Source organism: Canis lupus, chromosome 12 (genome assembly GCF_048164855.1).
Source record: "Canis lupus baileyi chromosome 12, mCanLup2.hap1, whole genome shotgun sequence".
Classification (NCBI taxonomy): domain Eukaryota; kingdom Metazoa; phylum Chordata; class Mammalia; order Carnivora; family Canidae; genus Canis; species Canis lupus.
Genome location: NC_132849.1, coordinates 11,615,432 through 11,627,592, shown reverse-complemented (window position 1 = coordinate 11,627,592; position 12,161 = coordinate 11,615,432). Strand labels below are relative to the sequence as shown.

The 12,161-nt window shown below is 44.1% G+C and overlaps 1 long non-coding RNA gene across 1 annotated transcript; it reads left to right on the top strand.

The window, feature by feature from the left end:
* Positions 1–5,492: 5,492 nt before the first annotated feature.
* Positions 5,493–11,942, top strand: LOC140601113 (uncharacterized). Its single transcript, XR_012004167.1, has 3 exons — positions 5,493–5,626; positions 6,169–6,319; positions 10,603–11,942. It is a non-coding gene; the product is annotated as an uncharacterized lncRNA (long non-coding RNA).
* The last annotated feature ends 219 nt before the right edge of the window (positions 11,943–12,161 follow it).

Genomic DNA, 12,161 nt, shown 5'->3' with positions numbered 1-12,161 from the left:
ATTGAATTCAAATAACTGAATTGAATTGGCATATGGATGAGACAACACATTTCATTCTTAATCCTCTCTCCAGCTATGTTCTCTTAATAATTAGTAGGTACCTTCTCCACTGCTATTGTTCTTTTACGTGCACTCCATAGTAGGGGATTTACTATATCTTCTCTAATAGTCGATATAATGATTTCATAAATATTTATCTTCCTCTCTGACAAGTTTCCATGTCAAACTCTCTTAAACAGTTTGCAAAACTTTCCATGATGTTCCTTCAGTTCATATTCAAATATTAATTGAGGGCGCATTCCAAGCGCTAATGATTCAGTGGCCAGTAAGTCAGACTGCCTGCCTTCCAGTAGCTCACAACCTAAGGGAGGAGTCAGAAAAATAAATAGGCCAGTATAGTGCAGTGTCATCAGTGGCTGGTTCTAGGCGTTATAGGAGCATTTAGAAGTCTCCTTGTTTAGAGGAATCACAGTCTCCATAAGCGGACCCTGGCTAAGAGCCTTGCATTTTGATATTATAAAGCATAACTTCCAGAAGGCAGGGATGAAGGGGATCATCAAACCCATCTTTGGAGTCACCTATTCATTTTCTGAAACCTCCTCCTTACTCATTTAATGACTTTCAGATATAAGAGACCAAAACATCACCTGTCCCCTGATCCCTTTAACTGTATTCACTAGCTTCATATATACCAAAAGCACATTTTGGCTGCTTCTGGTTGCGTCATTCACTCTTACATAGGATAGAAAGATGAGCAGCTGCTTTGGAGCCCTAGTGAACTTCAACTCAACTATTGATACGTACTCTGAGGAGAGAGGAGAAGTCTAGATGGAATTGTCAGGTCTGCAGTCCAGATCAGCAAATTTGCCTCTGGGTCTTTTTGAGACTGGTTTCCTGTAACCTGCCATTGCCTGTTAGTCTTTCCCAATTTGGATCTCAGGTTGTAGCTTTCTCCTTTGGTTTTTGTTTGTTTTTTGTTCACACTGTGGTCTTGGCCAAGATGTCTTTCCCCTCATGTTTATCGATAGCTGAGAATACTGTTACCTATGCTAATGCAGTTGATACCAGTATTAATGGCCAGTGTGTCTGTGTTAGTGTTTATATTGCAGAGTGTCATGAGGAGCAACAAGTTGCTGCATGCTGCTGTATTTGGATAAGAAAGGCAGAATGGGGTGGGGTGAGTGTTGGGAGAAAAAGGTTTCCAATCACCGGCTTGTTACAGACACCATCTTGAGGTTATTTCCTCTTTTTATAGTCATAATTATTATGTGAATGTTTTGCATATTGATTGTGCCTTTCTTCTGAGGAACTGGAAAATGTGGTTCCTTTCTGCAAACCCCACTGTGCTTTGATTCCAGAGACTGACTCTTAGGATCACTATCTCTCTGAGATACAGGCTGTCCAATAGAAAGGAAAACCTGATAAAAATTCCCTCATTCTTTGTACTAGAAAATAATTTTAGCATCACACTCTGTCCATCTGGACATCATTAATATTGTCAACCACTCCCTTCAGTAGCCTTTAATGTCTAAATAATTACTCCCTGTGGCCATAATCCGACATGATGTCACTCCCCTCCTGATTTGCATTTCATAGATAACAGACAGCTTGGGAATTACAGGGGGCTTTGTGAGCTGTTCTGAAAGCCTAACAGTTACTCCTACCATCACCTCAATCACATCATGTCCCCTCCTCTAAATCTGTCACTGAACTGCATAACCTTCCCCCAGTCAATTATCCCTTTCCTTCTGTTACACCATCACTGGTTCTGTCGATACCCAGCTCATCATCCTGATTGATAACTGGAAATAAAGTTGACTAATCGGGATATTTTGGTGCTTTGCCTAATGTGGCCATCGTTGACTGGAATTTCGACCCTTCGTCCTGTGTGATACTCACTTCCCCCACCATGTGAATCACTTTTTCACTTTGGAGTCTCCTCTGTCTGCAGAAACCCAGCCACCTGCCCAGGGTAGGTCTAAAGCCTGGGTCCAGAGTACTGCTCCAGGTCTCCGTACCGGTGTCTTTCCACTCACTCCTTTGTGCTGCTTAGGACCCGGATATGGGCAAGCAGAGCTGCTTCTCCTGGAGCCAGGTAAGAGCAAAGACAAGATGCAGGCTGTAAGGGCACAGAAGGTGGTTCTCTTTTTGAACAGTTACTTTTAATTGTTTAACCCTCTCACATATGTTTCTCCCTCTCATTTCTCTTTCTCTACCCCCAGCACCACACAATCCCCCTCGTCACTGTCTCCTAACCAGCTCTTGGCACCCCTCTGTCCAGGCAGTTACTTAGCTTTTCTGTGTCCAGGATTGGCCTTTGTCTACACAATACCAAGCATCTGGGTATATGGTAAAAACATGCTGTCAAGTACCCAGATGTTTGGGAACATCTGGGTATTTTGGCAACCAGCAGCAACAACAGCTGGATAATGGAATTCATGTTTCCCTTTGTAGTCATCACTTGACATCGGGTGGACAGAGTCTCACCAGCCACCATCCAAGCACAGCCATTATCTGCTAGCAGTTCTTTTTTCATTTCACATGGGGAATTCTCTCTGTCAATCATTTTATTGTCGAAGAAAAGGGGAAGGAATTTGTCTCTTCTTGGGCCTGCAGTACATCATCGCTGTATGCCTCAGTTCTTCTCTTATTGAAAGAGCTAGTAGGAGCTGACAATTGCTTTAACCTTGCCTACCCCAGAGGCAGAGAGAGAGAATAAGGCATGTGAAACACTGTTTTCTGCACACAAGTCTGGAGAATTTGACAAGAACTTGTTTTGCATTAGAACCACTCTATCTGTCTTGAGATCGTTCTCTCATATTCTTTCTACCACTCTATCTATAAGAGGAAGCAAAATGATGGCGATTTATTATTCCTGTCCACTGTGTTCCACGGAAAGCCCACATTATCTGTTTGTATTTTTCTCAGGTAGCTTAGAATAACATTGCCCCACTGGGGCCTTCAGTAGAAAGATGGTCTCTAGAGGCAGCTCCAGACAGCCAAGTGTTCATTGTTATATCTGGTTACATGTAGCAGCCTCCAAGTCACTTCCAAACCGTTCATGAAGCTGCAGGACATCATACTATCAGTGTGAACTCTCTCTGCCTGAAGGACAAGTCCTGCTTTAGCCCTGTGCTCATGCAGGACTAGAGTCAGGATGGTGCCTCTAGGTCTGCATGTGCAAATTGGTGTAGCTTAAAGAATGCCTGTGTGAGCAAGCTGTTATTGTAGACCAAAAGAGTAAGGCCATGGAGTGTCTGATGTTTGTTTTCAGTAGATTTGATAGAATAGACACAGGCCCCAAGTCCGTGCAGTCAGAAAATGCATCAGTCAATTCAGCGAAACCAATTCCAGTGCGAGTGTTCACTGGTGCCATGTAGATGTGGCCTAAGTGACTGGGGATCTCAGAGGGTCCGCGAAGATCCCCGAGGTTGTAGGCCCACCCAGCAGCCCCCAGGGTGGCAGTGTTGTCCCCACTCCATGTCTGCAGCGGTGCACCCCGACATGGGTAGGGGTGCTTAGCGCAGGCGGTCCTGGTCGCTGTCCTCCCGAAGGATGACCCGGGTGGCTACCAGGCTCTCTGTTCTCCCAGCAGCGGTGGCGGTGGCGGCGGCGGCGGCGGCGGGGCCTCTCCCCTCTCCCCCTTCTCCCCCTCCTTCCCTCCCTCCCATCCTCCTCCCTCCACCTTCTCCCAGAGGAGGTGACAGACGGGCCTGTAATTTGGTTCCATTCGCTCGACTGGAGCAACACCTGCCCCCCTCCCCTGGGACAAGAGGGTCTCATCCCAAACCATACAAGAAGCCAAAGACAAATCCGGGCCCACATGCAAATAGGACGACGCGAGGGACAAGGACTTGGGCCTGCAACACATACCCCACCGCCATCGCCTGGCTTCTGCCCGCAAACCAGGAAAATCAAACACCTCTTGAAGTCCCAACTACAAAAACAAGAACAACAACAAAAAATCACTCAAAACTCAAATTAGGGTTTCAGAGTTTAAAAAAAAAAAAATTAATCAGCTCCTGTAGTACCGTTTCCTCTTGCTCACGCCACATGACAAAACAGAGTGTCTGGCATGAGTATTGGTGACAAAGTCTAGAAATCGAGCTAGGTGTAAACAACAAGGTGGGGGGACATCTGCAGGTGTGTGTGTGACTGCTTTAGGCCTGTGGTGTCTGTCACATGGAGGACCCGAGGACGCAGTAGGTGTGCAAGTCCCGGATGGGCTCCTTTTCCTCTTCTTCATGTGAGCTTTTAGTGCTGGTCAGCACGCAGCCTCTCTGAGAACACTCATTTCTTTTTCCATTTATTTGGAATTGTATGAAGGCGCTGACCACAGCAGCTTGCTGAACACTTCACAAAGTCTTAAGTTTTGTCAGGGGCCTCCTACAACAGTGACTCATTCTGGACCTCCCCCGCCTTGACCTAGAGCAGTGCAGCTTCATGTTGTCAGCGCTCAACTTTCCAGAGCCAGGCTCAGAGCCACGGCCTCACCTGTGTCCTAGTCACCTGCTCCACTTGGGGATGGTGAGGTCTCTCAACATGATAGGGCAAGTCCGGGGGCTGGGCCAGTGTCTGGTCCAGGGCCCAGGCTGCATAAGAGAAAATTTTTTCTTTCAATTCCCATAGTTTTGTGTGGCATTTTGTTTCCCACAAAAAAAGAAACTTGTATTTTTTTTTCTTTTTCCCTTTTTTAATTTTTAATTTTTTTTTCCTTTTTTTTTTAAGTATAAGTTTCTGAATTTTACTGCCCTTCTGCTTCATTTCCCACTCAGAGCTTACTAGCTGTGTGACCTTGGGCACATTTCTTAACTTCTCTGTGTTTGGGTATCCTTGTCTGTAATTTAGGAGTAGTTTAAGGGCTCCCGAGTTCCTGATGTTTGAAGGGTTGTGTGCATTAATGGGCCGTGCCTGGACCAGGATGAGTGCTAAGTTTATGTGGTTCTTGCTGATACTGCTGTCTGTCACCAAGCTACAGCCCAGGGCAGACAATGTGGGGTCTGCGTGTGGAAGGAGCACAGGACTGGTGTCAAAGGCTTTGAGGTGGCTCTGCTGCTGCCAGTATATGAGACTGTGGCTGAGCCACTTAACCACTCAGGGTGTTGGGCAGTTATACCCCTCTCCTAGAGGACTGAAGGACTCACAGAGGTAGCATGTGACAGACTGTGAGCTGAAAGGACTGGGCTAGGGGCATCTGCTGCTGCTGTTAATGATCCTCAAGCCTCTATAGGGGTTGCTGTCAGGGAGGGAGGGCTGGCAGGTCCACGCTTCCAATTTCCCAGAATTGTTCCTTCTCTAGGGCATCTCCTCATCCCAGTTCCCAACCAACAGCTAAGATAATCCACCTTTTTTGTTTTTAAATCCCTGAAATCTGCCTGAGTTGGGCTCTGGTGATGTGTCCCTGATGTTTGAAGGGTTGCGTGCATTAATAATGGGCTCTGATGATGTGTCTTTTACCCTGGGTTGTAGCTTGGTGACAGACAGCAGTATCAGCAAGAACCAGCCACTACCTGGGAGCTACCCAAACATACTCCCAGGAGCAGCTTTAGACTGTGAGGAATGGCCTTCTCTGCTGAACCAGCCAGTACTCAGGAATGGTCCTCCGTGATGAGGAAGAGGGACAGTGGTGAGAGGGGCATTCATGTCCTCTGTGTGTGTGTGTGTGTGTGTGTGTGTGAGAGAGAGAGAGAGAGAGAGAGAGAGATTATCAAAGTTAAGAAAGACGGGGTGAATTTTCAAAATAGAGGACCATCAGAAAGATGATCCAACTGACTAGAGGAAAAAGATGATTGGGAAAGATGGGTTAGGCCAGCTGTGAAATTCCCTTCAAATATGTAGGTGCTCACTGATGATTTTCAGGAAAAACTGCTAATTTGTTTCATGGTAATAAAGGTAATTTAGTTAAAGAAAGAAAAGTCTGTATCTTTTAGAGATATGTACTGATACATTTACGGATGAAATGGTGCAATGTTTGGAATTTGCTTCAAGTAGCCCAAAGGTGTAGGGGGAAAGTGTGGATAAGAGTATAAATGAAATGTCGGGATATTAGAATCCAGTTTACTATGCCCTTCACTTTTATAGATGTTCTTAAATTCTCCATTAAGTGGGTTTGTTTTTTCTTAATGTAGTTGCTCAGAAAATTCATGCTGATTGATTTTTACTTACCAGGCCCCAGTCGACTCACACCTGAACCAAGGCAACCTCCCAGCATCGCAGACCTCCAGCGCAGCTCATCTCCCACTACTCCAGAAACAATCCCCAGCCCTTGTTACTTTTATCGACCAGGAGGAGAGGACGCTACCAGATCCTGCTGCACCGAGTCAGCTTTGGAGGGTGTTATGTTTATCTCCTTCCCTTGAGTCAGTCTGACCCTCTGAGCCTTTCAGGCAAACAGACCCCAATGTCCTTTCCTCTGTTATGCTTTCTTGACCCCAGGAGATCCTGGAGAGGGCCTTCCCTTCTCCTATATCTACAGATCTTATACCTTTCCCATGATTCCTGATACCCTGTCCCTTTTTCCTGGTGTCTTTCTGGAATGATCAGCAAGGAGATAAGGAACTTCCCTCCTGATCTAGAAATACTGAGCCAAACTGGACAGGAAATTCCAACAATTTCTCTCTTTATTACCTCAAAAATACTTCAATTGTTTAATTTTTGAAAAAGCTTGCCTGCCATAAGAGCTATTATAGTAAGTGCTATTGAGCTCTCAATATGCGCCAGACATGTTCTGACTGTTATACATGAATTAACTCAATTAATCCTCCTAACAATGCTACAGGATAGGGACTACCAATCACCCCCATTTTATAGGTGAAAAAACTGAGGCAGACAACTCAGTAATTTGTTCAAGGCCACAGCCAGCTAGCAGAAGAGCTGGGGTTCGAACACAGGTGTGCTCTGTACTCAGTGTCCATGCTCCTAGACGCTCTGCAGTAGTGCCTATAACAGCGTCAGTGCAAAGGGGAAAACCACAATGAAAAGAGAAAAAGCATAGGGCAAGCCTCCTACATGCAGTGGGGTGGGGGCTGCAAATATGTACATAACTTTTAATGTATGCTTTTATGTTTTATTCCATCACATCCTCTATTTCCCTGTAGTGTTTTCTGTCTTATAGGACAGGGATTATATCTATCTGACTTTTTGTAGAGCTAGTTACGTGTCATATGCAGATGAATACATATGCGGTGGAGACCACAGATCATTAATACATTAATGAATTATTAATATACTATTTTTAGTTTCTCCTATACAACTTCCTATGCATGCTGTAAATGCAACAGTAATTAAAATAGCTCACATTTATCCAGCACTTATTATATTCTTCTTCTGGTAAACACTCTACCTTATCCTATGGAAACATGTAGTTGAGATAGGTGCATATATTGTCTCATCCAACACATCTGGAAATGGCAGCTTAAGGAAGGATGGTAACATACTCAACCTCACACATGTAGAATGAGTAGGAGCCGGGGTCTAAACCTGACCCCAGACCTCTGGGTTTCAAACATACAGAAAGGAGAAACAAATACATTTTGGTATAATGATGTTTGTACACGGGACTCAAAGAACAGAGCAGCTAATGCTGCCCAAAGAAACTGAGTTTTGTGAAGTATTTACATGAGTTGGGTGACAATGGAATAACTGGAATTTTCCAGGCAAAAAATATGAATGGAGGAAAGCTTTCTGGCAGGAGGGTAAGTACAAAGGACCAGGCATCTCCAGGGAAAAGAGGCAATCTGAATTTGGCAGGAACATTTAACTTCAAGGAGAGTGGCTGAAGATGATGCTAGAGTCTGCAACAAGCTCGGGAACGATTTCTATGCCTGGAGAAAGAACTTGAGCTTTATTTATAAGCAGTGGGAAGTCAAGAAGAGCTTTCAGGCAGGGAATGACATGCTAACTTTAAAAGATGTTTCTCAGGGCAGAGTGAGAATGGACTTCAGTGTGCTGAGGAGTGTGGGTGGGGGTAGACAGATGAGCCAGGCCCACTCACATGGTGGTGAGTAGTAATGTCTCAGAAGGTGTCAGCTTAGCTCCAAGTCTCCTTCAGGAGGAGCTGGTCCAGGGCTGCCATAAGCCTGCAGTGTCTTCCCAAAAAGGTGGAAAGAGGCTCCCCTGCCTCCCAACAGCTCTTTCAAGCTCAGACACTTGCTAAACTTGGCCAGCAGAGTGCAGACTCAGTCTTAGACTCCTTCCTCCATCCCCTTGGTTGTGGGACCTGGACTCCTTAGGCAGGACCTGAAGGGAAGCTTCTCCTAAGCACATGGATGGGGAGACAGGGTGCCAGAGCCAAAGGTAAGGTGTGTGCCTGGCACAGCCACCCTGTAGCAAGGAAAAGCTGTTGAGTGTGACCCCTAAAGGCACACGCTTGGTGAAACCAACAAACGTGGCTTCGTGACCCTGAGCAAGTTATATGATTTCTCTAAGCCTCAGTTTGCTCATCTGTTAAGTGGAGAAGGTAACTGTCTACCCGTTTGGGTTGCTGTGAGAATTAAATGAGATCATAATGCACACAAAGGCCTTAACTCCGTGAGCACACGATATACACTGCCTGTTAGCTGTTAGTGTGCCTGCTATCCCAACCACGAGTGAAAGCCCTTCTAGGCCTAGAAAAAGTTATTGGCTATACATGCGCTTGAGTTAGCTGTCACCTGCCCTTATCGCCCGCTCCCCCAAACCTCAGTAGGAGGAAGACTGGCATCCAGAGACAGATGGCAGTCATGGGAACTGGATATATCACAGCATTCCAGGGTTGGCTCTGTCTACTGACTTCATCATAGCAAACAATACCGTCATAGGGCAGGGTCACCGGAGGAAGCCCCAAGGACAGGGTTCATATGGGAAGCAGGTGTTCTTTCCATATGGACCCCGTGTCCTCAGTCTGCCCTTCCTTTTCTAATCTGTCCCACTACCCATACTCTCAGCTGCTGGCCCTCCCATGGCCCTTGCCTTGCAAGGGAAAGGTTTCTTTGCTCAAGATTTTTGCCCTTTTTCTCTGGATGTCTCGGACAGTGGCAGAAGTGAAGCAGCCATCTGGGCATAGTAATACTCAGCACAGGTGGCCTTGTTGGCTAGGCGAGGTGGGGCGAGGTGTCCTGGGGAGTGGTGATGCACTGACCAGTTATTGGGCAGCTGGGACAGAGGGCAGAAGGTAAGAGGAACAGTAGAAGGAACTGTGGTCCCCAGTCTGTCAGGGAGAGAGCAAGCTGGGGGTGAAGGATGAGGCCTCTGCCAGTGGGGAGTGGCGAGAGATCAGCTTGGGTTGTTTGGGTGGCATAAGCACAGGACATGGGAACAGGATGTGAGAAGACAGCAGAAGCAATCTTGGAAACTGCCGGTTTGGCAGATCCAGGTCTTGAACTCTTCCAAGAGGCCTTCCCTAATAGCTCTAAAATCATACTTCTAGCAGCACCCTTAGCTGCAATTCTCTTTCTTTACCCTGCTTTGTTTTTCTTTATAGCATTGAGCAAAACTTGAAATTAAATTACTATTTATTTATTTGTTGTCAATGTACTGCTTTTCTCCATATGAGACTGCTCTATTTTCAACATTTAGAACAATGCCTGGCACACAGTAGGTCCTCAATAAATACTTGTTGAATGTAAGATTGAATGATCACCATCATTATTCAGAGAAGAATCATTGCTCCCTTAGCTGTGGCTGAACAGCCAGAGTCTGTGCTACATGCTGGGGATGAGTCAGTTACCTTGTGGTCTCGCAGAGTGCCACCGTGCTCCTCTTTTCTTTGGAGAGTGCTACACAGCCTTGGATCTGAAACAACATTGCAAAGATCCTCTCCTGACATCACAGGGGCCACGAAGCTGGGAAGCGATGTTGCCCTTTGCCCCTTATCCTTGTCCACCTTATGTTAACACCAAGGGTGAGAGCCGTAGTCTGGAAGGTGAGTTAAAACATCCTTCCTAGATGTCGGTGGGAGGTGTGTGTAGGTCAGCTGGAAATTGCACTCATAACCCAGGAAAAGGGAGGCCCTAAAAACCTCAAAGGGTTTTTAGGTTAGTTGCCATTTCTTTGGCATAGGAGCAGGTCTCACTTTTCTGTCCTGTAATAGAGAAGTGGTGTCAGGACTGGGACCACTCCTAGAGGTGGAGGACCCAATCCAAACCATCCAAAGACAGCATGTCTGGAAGGTGGATTAACCATCCCACTGCTACCGTGGCCAGACTTGTTCCAGATAGGAAGGCACCATTCCTTTTTATGCCCTAGAAAGTGCACTCCCACTAAGCACCTCCATGTGATGAACAAGCAGAATTAAGTCTCAGTAGGTATCTGTGAGCCTGACTACAAGATACTTGGGTGAAAAGTGAGAAATACTCATGAACTCAGATATTTCACAGACGTAAAACCAAGTATCCATGTAATTGCACTTTTTACTTGGCAACCAGAGATTTGGTGTGATATAGATTCAGAGTTCATAGTATTCTATACCTGTGTATTTGTATATTTTGTACATATGTATCGAGTTTTAAAGTTATTCATGTGTTCTGCTTATAGAGACTATTTCACATTTTTATAGGCTTTTATAGATGACACTCTTCATATCCTAAGGTTGGTCCAGGACTTAATTTATTTTCTTGTTTGCAGGTGTCATGTCTTGAATCTGTGTCCCAATTAGATATTCAAGTACTGCGGTATACACCTTGTTCTTAACAAGTGCCATGAAGACTGTGATCATCTTGGGGTCTTCTCTCTGCCAGTAAGTAGCCATGTGATTTAGTGCAGGGCATGTAGCCTCTTTGTACCTCAGTTTCCTAACTCAAATTGCAAGAGATTGAGTTAATTACTAAGTTTCATTTTCAGGCAAAAGAATCCATGATTCGAGTAATATTTTTATATAAATACTATAATTTACTCCTCAGTTGGAGGAATGTGATGTATGCCACCATCATATGTGGAACATCTATATAGGTTGATCAGTATCCAAGTATAGGAAAAGCATCAAATATCTCAATACACAAATATGTTAAGATTTGTGGGGGGAGGAGGTTGTGGTTTGTTTTTTTTTTTTAATTAGCTCCTTTCTGAGGATTATGTCATTAAGATACTTCGTGCTCAACCAGTATGTTTATTATTTTAAATAAAGGAGAGGACTTTATTTGATACCTTTATTTATATGCAAAACAGCGCACCATTCATGAGATATGAAAAACTTGTCAGATAGAAACCAGATTATATCTATTTTCACTACAAAATATTGCATTATATAAAGCAACAGAGACACAAAAAAACCCTGAAAAAGACTAAAATCTTTGGATAGCAGATGCAGGTTTTTTTTTTTTTTTCCCTTGTCTCTAAAATACACTCCTTGTTTTAAGAGTTTCACAGCTGAGAACATGAAACATTTTCAGGTTATAGACTTTTCTTTTTGGTTGTCACAGAGGAAAGTAGTTTTGAATTTTTTTTTTTTAGGAAAATAACTTAATTTCCTAAAATCATCCCACGCACAAACAGCACACACACACACACACAAAGAAGCTACTCTCCTTATAAACAGTTTGTAAAGTACTTTTCAGACATAACTACAGATAAGAGTAACAACACTTACTTTTTTTAAAAAACTATAATAGTGAAGTGCTAGTGTTGCTGATCTCACAACAAAAGAACCTTTCAAGAACAAACATCTTAATATATAAAATATGTTTAGAAACAGGGAGGAGTGGGAAATTTGTTATACAAGTGCAATATAATTAGAGCAAAAAGAAAGACCACAGTATAATCTCAACAAACACGTAAAAAGTCAGACATAATTATTCCACAGGAGAAAGTGTAAACACTTGACTATAAATAAATTGGCACAGAGTATCCAAAGTAAAATTATCACCACTCTGAAAAATAAATGTCTTGAAAAAAATACTCTACTCCTTCTAACATAAATAAAAATAGGTTGTCTTTTTCTAACTGCACCTATAGGTCCACATATTTAAGGTCACAAATAGATGTTTTTGGATATAAAGGGGCACTTCGCCTGAAAAAGCAATCCGATATTAAAACTCCCATTTAAATATGGATTCTCTTGTCTACGTGAGTGTCATACCTCGGGGTTAAAATCTCACCCAGCTCACATCTTCCCACAGTGTGTCTGTTCTCGGCGTATCTTTTAAGCTCACCGATATTGAGGATTTATCTGTCTTATTTGGATTCTG